Raw genomic sequence first — 8572 nt, 5'->3', positions numbered from 1 at the left:
CTTTTACTTTGAAAGAACTACGGAAATTCCTAGAAAGTTTTACCTCGTGTTGCGTTTAGCGGGTGATTGACGCAGGAGTTTTGTGAAATGATAATTGGTTGGTTCAGGTATGTGAGAAGTCGTATCTCTTGTAGTTTTTAGCTTCAAGTGAAGGAATAATTCTGTATTTTGCTATCTTGTTTTAAACACACAAAGACAACACTCATCTGCCTTTTATTTCTATATGCACAGTTGTTCCAGCGAAAGAGGAAAGCGGTACAAAATAAAGGCATTTATTTCTGATTTTTGATTGTTGGAATTTCTTTACAAAAGTAACCTTTTTTTTTAATTGGCCATTTTATTGTAACCTACGTTACAATCAACAGTGGTAATATTTGCTGCTAATTCTGCTGCCCTCTTGGCCATAAATAAAGGATATACACTCAACAAAAATATAAACGCAACACCTTTGTTACTGCTCCCATTCCCCATGGGATGGACGTAGAGACCTAAAATTCATTCCAGATACACAATATAACCATCCCTCCCAAACAGTGGTCACAAATCAGTCCAAATGTGTGGTAGTGGGCACATCTGCTATATTGAGATAATCCATCCCACCTCACAGGTGTGCCACATCAGGATGCTGATCTGACATCATGAGTAGTGCACAGGTGTACCTCAGACTGCCCACAACAAAAGGCCACCCTGGAATGTGCAGTTTTTTGCGCTATTGGGGGTCTGGGGACCCAGAACCGGTCAGTATCTGGTGTGACCACCATTTGCCTCATGCAGTGCAACACATCGTCGCATGGAGTCTATCAGATTGTCAATTGTGGCCTGTGGAATGTTGGTCCACTCCACTTCAATGGCTGTGCGAGGTTGTTGGATATTCGTGGGAACTGGTACACGCTGTCGTATACGCCGGTCAAGCACATCCCGAACATGCTCAATGGGTGACATGTCCGGTGAGTATGCTGGCCATGCAAGAACTGGGACATTCTCAGCTGCCATCTGCCCTGAACAATGTGAACCATGATTCATCCGTGAAGCGCACACCTCTCCAACGTGCCAGACGCCATCGAATGTGAGCATTTGCCCACACAAGTCTGTTACGGCGACGAGCTGGAGTCAGGTCAAGACCCCGATGAGGACGACGGGCATGCAGTTGAGCGTCCCTGAGACGGTTTCTGACAGTTTGTGCAGAAATTGTTTGGTTGTGCAAACCAATTGTTCCAGCAGCTGTCTGGGTGGCTGGTCTCAGATGATCTTGGAGGTGAACCTGCTGGATGTGGAGGTCCTGGGCTGGTGTGGTTACACGAGGTCTGCGGTTGTGAGGCCGGTTGGATGTGCTGCCATATTCTCTGAAACGCCTGTGGAGACGGCTTATGGTTGAGAAATGAACATTCAATGCACGGGCGACAGATCTGGTTGACATTCCTGCTGTCAGCATGCCAGTTGCACGCTCCCTCATTGCTGGTGGCATCTGTGGCATTTTGCTGTGAGACAAAACTGCACATTCCAGGGTGGCCTTTTGTTGTGGGCAGTCTGAGGTACACCTGTGCACTACTCATGATGTCAGATCAGCATCCTGATGTGGCACACCTGTGAGGTGGGATGGATTATCTCAATATAGCAGATGTGCCCACTACCACACATTTGGACTGATTTGTGACCACTGTTTGGGAGGGATGGTTATATTGTGTATCTGGAATGAATTTTAGGTCTCTACGTCCATCCCATGGGGAATGGGAGCAGTAACAAAGGTGTTGCGTTTATATTTTTGTTGAGTGTATAAAAGTCACTTTGCCAAAAACTGATTGTGGCTTCTAGTGACAGGAGTGTTCTCTCTGTAATGACTTCATATCATTCATGAGACGTGTTTGACATGTCTCACACATTATTGGCCAACAGTTTAAATACAGACAATCATTTTTTTTCTCCCTAAAGAAGGAATTAAGATATTCAGTATTAATATATCCAGTTCAGCTGGCTGAAATAAAGTTGTGCTCTAATTTAACATGGGGGGCATTTTACAGGCACTCCTTAAATTATAGTAACTCTGTTACAGTTTGTGCTAGAGGCAAAATCCACACAGTTCTGAAAAGAAGAGAAGACAAGCTTTGTGGGGCTATTTGGTTTGTCATGGTAGTTGTGCTATCATGTCCTGTATTGTTAGGACAATACACGTTGTGTGTATCCAAATCCAAACGACTATCAGCCGTTTGTTCCTCGGTCAAATAGGCCTATGACCCCGAGGCACTAGAGGAGCACCCCGACATGTGGCACGAGACAACTCAACCTGATATTGTGACATGATGTATAAATGACAGGCCACTTTTTAAAACTTCATTTTGCATGTAATGCTTTTCCTGTGGCATCTAATGCCATTTAGTCCCTGTAAGGGGGATAGATGTGGTGGAGGAAGGAATTATCTTCACCCAACGTGCAATTTATTTACAAAAAAATACTGACAGCCAGGCAGGTGGTATGAACAGCCAAAAAGAAATGTGTACAAACAAACTTCAAACCGTTGACTAAACAAAATTCTAAAGAATCGGCCCATGACTATTGGACTACTAGCCAGCCTAACAGCACTAACCTGAACTCCACCCTCAGAAGCATTAACTCAGGCTAATAAAGGTGCCTGCCCCTGCCCCAGAACAAACCATGAGCCAGTGGGCTCATGTATTCATACTATAAAGTAATTACTTTAGAGGCAGGAATGTTGGTTACATTATACTATAATAAATATGGTTTATAAATACAGTGGAAATGTCCATAAGTGTTATCTTGCCTGCTGTTATCTCCTTAGCCAGTATAAAGCTTGATTAATAACAATGGTGGAATTTGAGCGGAGAATAAACAGCTGGATCCACAAAGTATGCACAAGGGAACTAAAACAGACACTCTGGCCAAGAATGAGGGGAGAAACCACAGAGAGAACCCCCTGAGGGTGTCCATATTGTTGCTGGGGACTTTAATAAGACATGTTTGAAATCTGTACTCCCCAAATTCCACTAACATGTTAATTGTCCTACCAAGGGGGAACTGGACACTGGAACATGTATATACAGTAACATCAAGCAGAAAACAACACCCCTCCCCCACCAACGATAATCCGACCACCAGACTGTTTTGACTGTTCTATCTTTGAACAGCAAGATCTGGAGACTCAGTATGTTCTTTTCTACATTAAGTGTTGTCCAGAGAATGTGACAGTGACCAAAGCCATTCCAGGTTTCTCCTAAGCAGAAACCTTGGATGACGAGTGAAGTAGAGGCTCTGATCAGAACTGATAACTCAGCTTTCAGGCTGAGGGACAATTTTAGGTACAGCACTGCCAGAGCTAACTTGAGGAGGGGCATCAAATAAGCCAAAGACACTTACAGGAGATGGGTAGAGGGCTTCATCACTAACACCAACCCTCATCGGGTGTTCAAGCCCTCATCAGCTAGAAAGGCCAGAACCCCCAAACCCATGACAAGTTTCTGGGCACCTACATCTCCGCCGAAGGCCCAGCAGTGGCTGCCCTTCCTCCATGTCCTAAGGAAGAATAAGTTGGACCAGAAGCAGCTGCTGCCTTCTACCGCTCCTCAGTGGAGGGCATGCTCTCCTACTCCCTGGGTGTTTTCTACACAGGGGCCACAACTGACAACAGGAAGTGTCATGATCCTGGGTCTTTTGACCCAGCGTTTTAAGTTTGAGTTAATTTTGTTCATAAGGTTATCTAAGTTCATTTGGTTATTAGACTCCTGGTGTTTTCTTCCCCTGTATTTAAGTTTCCCCTCAACCTTCGTGTTTCATGCTGCGTGTCTTATGTTATCAAGTTTGTATTATCATGTCTGTCTCATGTTTCCTGTTTTATTTTGAAAGAGGTCCTGTGTTCCTGCATTTTGTTTTACTCTTCCCCTGTGGCGTTGTTATGTTCATGTTGATCTACTGTGCCTTTCTGTTCCATGTTTCAGGTCCCTATGTTCTGTCTCCCCCAGTCTGTTAAGTTCACATGTCTTGAGTTCCGTCAGTGTGTTTCCTGTTTTACTTTCACAGTCTGCTCTATGTTAATGTTTCTAGTTTTGCTTCCCTTGCCTCGTCCTGCTTAATTACTCTCAGCTGTGCTCTCCTCCTGTGGCTCATTCCCCCTCGTTATCCCTCAGTGTATTTAAGCCCCATGTTTCTCTTTGTCAGTGTTGCGTCCTCCCTCATAGCTGTGTGATTTTTCCCTGTGGCTCCTTGTGCTTTAGTTTTCCCAGTTTAGTTTAGTTTATTTTGTATTGTTTTTCGTGTCCCACTCCACGCCAGCAATAAAGCTGTGTTTTTTGAGTTTACCTTTTGACTCTGTGAGTTTGCGTTTGGGTCCTACTCTTGCCTGCACACAGCCGTATTGTGACAGAAGGACGCAACCAGACAATGGACCCAGCAACTCATAATCCCTCCGCTGAGCTCCGGGAGGACATGATCTATGCGGTGGAGTTTCTATGCCAGGAATGGTTTGCGCTGCCCTTTGAAGAGTACCAGGAGGAGTTAGCCATCCGTCTGCAGAGGATGGTTTCTGGACTTCCCTGGCTATTTGGCACGCTAAACCCTCTCATCCAGGACTTCCTCGTTTCCACCGTACACATCCGCCCGGATCGGCCTCTCCACTATGAAGACTCGGAGGAGGTTCAGCCCGGTCCGCTGGAGGATTCGCGGGCTGGCACGTCTCCTCCCCCTCCTTCCCGGAGAAAACGGCGTTCACGCCGTCAGCGATCCCGAGCAGCGGAGCAGTTTTCTTCCATTGCTGGAGGGCCCGAGGAGCCTGTCCAGCCACCACCTGCGGCTGCCTCGCTGTCGCCTGGTCCAGCTTCTGCTTCGGCTCCTGCTTCACCTGGTCCAGCTTCAGCCTCAGCTCCTGTTTCGCCGTCGCCTCATGCCACGTCAGCTGGAGGGCCCGAGGAGCCCGTCCAGCCTCATGCCACGTCAGCTGGAGGGCCCGAGGAGCCCGTCCAGCCTCATGCCACGTCAGCTGGAGGGCCCGAGGAGCCCGTCCAGCCTCATGCCACGTCAGCTGGAGGGCCCGAGGAGCCCGTCCAGCCTCATGCCACGCCAGCTGGAGGGCCCGAGGAGCCTGTCCAGCCTCACGCCACGTCAGCTGGGGGTTCAGGAGAACCGCACCAGCTTCACGCCACGCCAGCTGGAGGGCCCGAGGAGCCCGTTCGGCCTCCTGTCTCCGCTGGAGGGCCCAAGGGGGCCGTTCAGCCTCCTGTCTCCGCTGGGGGGCCCGAGGGGCCCGTTCAGCCTCCTGTCTCCGCTGGGGGGCCCGAGGGGCCCGTTCAGCCTCCTGTCTCCGCTGGAGGGTCCGAGGGGCCCGTTCAGCCTCCTGTCTCCGCTGGAGGGTCCGAGGGGCCCGTTCAGCCACCAGCTGCTCCACCAGCAGCCTCATGCACGTTTGCAGCAGCCGTGTCTTCATCCACGCCAGCTGCGGCCTCCATGCCTCCGCCGTCGCCTGGTCCAGCTTCATCCGAGTCGTCATCCTCGTCTGGTCCAGCCCATGCCACTGCTTCTGACACACCTGGTCCAGCCTCGGCTTCTGGCCCTGCCACGCCTCAGCCAGAGGACGACTCTGCACCTGCTGGCCCTGCCACGACCCAGCCGGAGGACGACGCCTCGCCTGGTCTCGACGCGACCCAGCCGGAGGACGACGCCTCGCCTGTGCCTGCCACGCCTCAGCCTGGTCTCCTTCCACCTGCCAAGCCACGTCCAGGTCCAGCACGGCTGTTTCCGGAGCCTGTCAGGACAGCCTGTCGACGGAAACCAACCAAACCATCCAAGGATTATCGTCCACGCCGTCGACCACCAGCCAATTCTTGTTCACGCCGTCGACCACCTGCCAAGCCGCCCGACGGTGTTCGTACCCGCCCACGTCGCCGCCCGACACCCGCCAAGCCGCCCGCCAAGCTGCCCGACACCCGCCAAGCTGCCCGACACCCGCCAAGCCGCCCGACACCCGCCAAGCCGCCCGACACCCGCCAAGCCGCCCGACAGGTCTCGTCCACGTCACCGCCGGCCACGAGCCAAGCCACCCGACAGGTCTCGTCCATGTTGCCGCCAGCCACGAGCCAAGCCACCCGAGTGTGGCCAGCCATGCTTGCTTCGCCACTGCCACCTTCCACATGGCCGGCCCCCTGAACCCTTGAACTATGGACTACTGTGCCATTGGCCTCCAGGTCGGCCACCTGAACTACTCCGCCATGAACTCCTTTTCTGCTGAGATCATGGTCGCCCTCCTGAAACAGGGTCTCGGACTCTTAAGCCCTTGTGTTTGGACTGAGTGCTTCGGTTTCTTTGTTTTGTTTCTACTGAACCTCTACTGAACCATAAAGTTCAACCATACAGCATTTGGTTGTGGCATACACCATCTGCTTCCAGTAACACACAGTTGAGATTCTTTGGATTCTGTGATCGGTGAAACCTCCCTCTATTCGGTGTCCAAATGGAAATGTGTACACAGACAAATCAATTTGCGAGACCAAAAATTAAACTTTAATAGAACACCAGTAAAGCAGATGCATGATCCAGAAGAGCAAATTTTGATTTTTTGAGCTCACTATTGCTGTTGATAATTACTGATTAGTAATCATTCATACACATACTATAAACCTGTTTTTCTATCCTATAATTATGATCACAATTATAAAACTAGATGTGAGGACTTTTTGTAGTTGTCAGGCTGTAATGCACAGTGATAAAGGTCTTAGCAACAGACAACAGTTTTTCAAATTGGGAGATTAATCTTTCAAAGTCCCCCTACTGGCCACACAGAGAAGCGTAAAATACATCAAACCTCAGAGAGCTGCACAGCTGAAGCAGTGTTGTTTACAGAATTTAATTGACAGTGTATAAAAGGCTCTGGGATTTTATGTCTATGTTCTGCAATATTGTGTGGGGTGGAGTCGTAGGAAATGACGTAGGCAGAAGTTGGGGGTATCGCGATGCTACTCGAGAAGAGGAGATTTTTCTGTGTTAGTTCTGTTACCTCGTAAGCTGTGTTCCTGGTTGCCATCCTTCACGTGATGCTCCGAGTGTTAAGTTCATGACTGGAAGTAAGTTTCCTTAAATATGTTTATTTTCCGATTCTGATGTTGGCCGCGGCTTTAGTTACATTCTACCGCATTGTAGCACCGCATTTTTTCATCTCGTGACTCGAAGCATGTGCCGCCGGCCGCCGCCATTATGTAGTAATTTTATTCGGCCACACGATGGCGCCAAAGTCCTTTGTTTACAGTTAGAGTGGATGTTTCGGCTATGTATGACATTCTCACTGTGTTTAATTGTGTCCTTTCTGTGTTTGGAGCAAGAGATGTAAGATTGGCATAGTTCAAATTATATATGTCCTGTTATGTGTATATTCAGATGGATGTGTTGGTTTATTTCATGTAATCCTTTATATTTATCTTAGTGAAGCTGTTGCTGTATATATTTATATACTCATGGCAACTTGTTTGTTACTACAGACTGCTGGCAACACTGAGCATCTAGGTGGCAATAAAACAGCTGGCGGTGACAATCCAGCAAAGTGGAAGCCTGTTGTCCTCCTTCCTGTATCCTGACCGATACACCATCTTGTTAGCTGCTGAACCTAAAAGAACTAGCCCTCACCAAGTACTCCTCAACATTGGTCCTTCGAGCCGGATGAGTTATCAAGATGGAGCCAGATGGAGCGACATGTCCTGATGCAAGGCCTAAACGCCATACACGTCGACCAAGCCGGTTTGAGGACTTTGATGTTAACTATACAGGCCACCTCTTTAGGGAAATGCTGCAGTGGGATACCCCACACCCTCACACAAGAAGCGACAGAGTTCAGCCTCAGTATAGTCATACGCCACCCCTCTACAGCGACAGGGATGGGGCCTATTACAATACACCCCCTCCACTGGGAAGAAGTGAACAAGATGTGGACCTTAATAGGAGCCTCTCACCTGAATTTGCACCTTCTAATTTGCTAGGGTCTTCAATACACACATTTCATACAGAATTCAGAGCCTTGCAGGCCAAAAGAGAGCAGCTACTCCAATCACAGCAAGTTTTACAGGAGGGCCTCAGAGAACTGAAGGAAGCAAAGAGTGACCTCAGAGAGCTGATTGAAGTGGCTCACCTGCTGAGGAAGGATATGGCTCACCTGACTGCCTCACAGCCTAGCACCAATCATCCCCCCAAGCGCGGTTCAGGAGAGGTATACACCACCCCTGAGACAATGCCACAGGAGGAGGATGAGGAGGTGTGGCCCGACCCACCGCCATGGCCTGAACCGATGGAAGAGTTGCACACGGGATTCTCCCAAATGAAGGTTGACGAACAATACTCCGATGATGGTGTACAGTACCACCCTCTACCCCGCACACCATATTTCGCTGGTGAGCCTTCGCTGCCTAGTCATCGCTGCACCCTATATCAGGACCCTGTGGTTAAGGATGGAAACACGTTTCATGCCCCTCCACAACACTCTGTGCCACCCCCCTGCTGGGCACCAAGTAAGACAGGTTTGCTCCCAACCAAGCCTGTTCCAGCCAGTTCCCCCTCTCTTGTCACTGGAGTAACCAGTGGGCACGAC

Source organism: Aulonocara sp. 'chitande type north' Nkhata Bay, linkage group LG22, assembly GCF_057382095.1.
Source record: "Aulonocara sp. 'chitande type north' Nkhata Bay isolate Kocher_YH1m ecotype deep benthic linkage group LG22, A_spYH_male_GT1.1, whole genome shotgun sequence".
In the NCBI taxonomy this organism is placed as follows: Eukaryota; Metazoa; Chordata; class Actinopteri; order Cichliformes; family Cichlidae; genus Aulonocara; species Aulonocara sp. 'chitande type north' Nkhata Bay.
The sequence above is the reverse complement of the archived record's forward strand: the minus strand, read 5'-3'. Positions refer to the sequence as shown.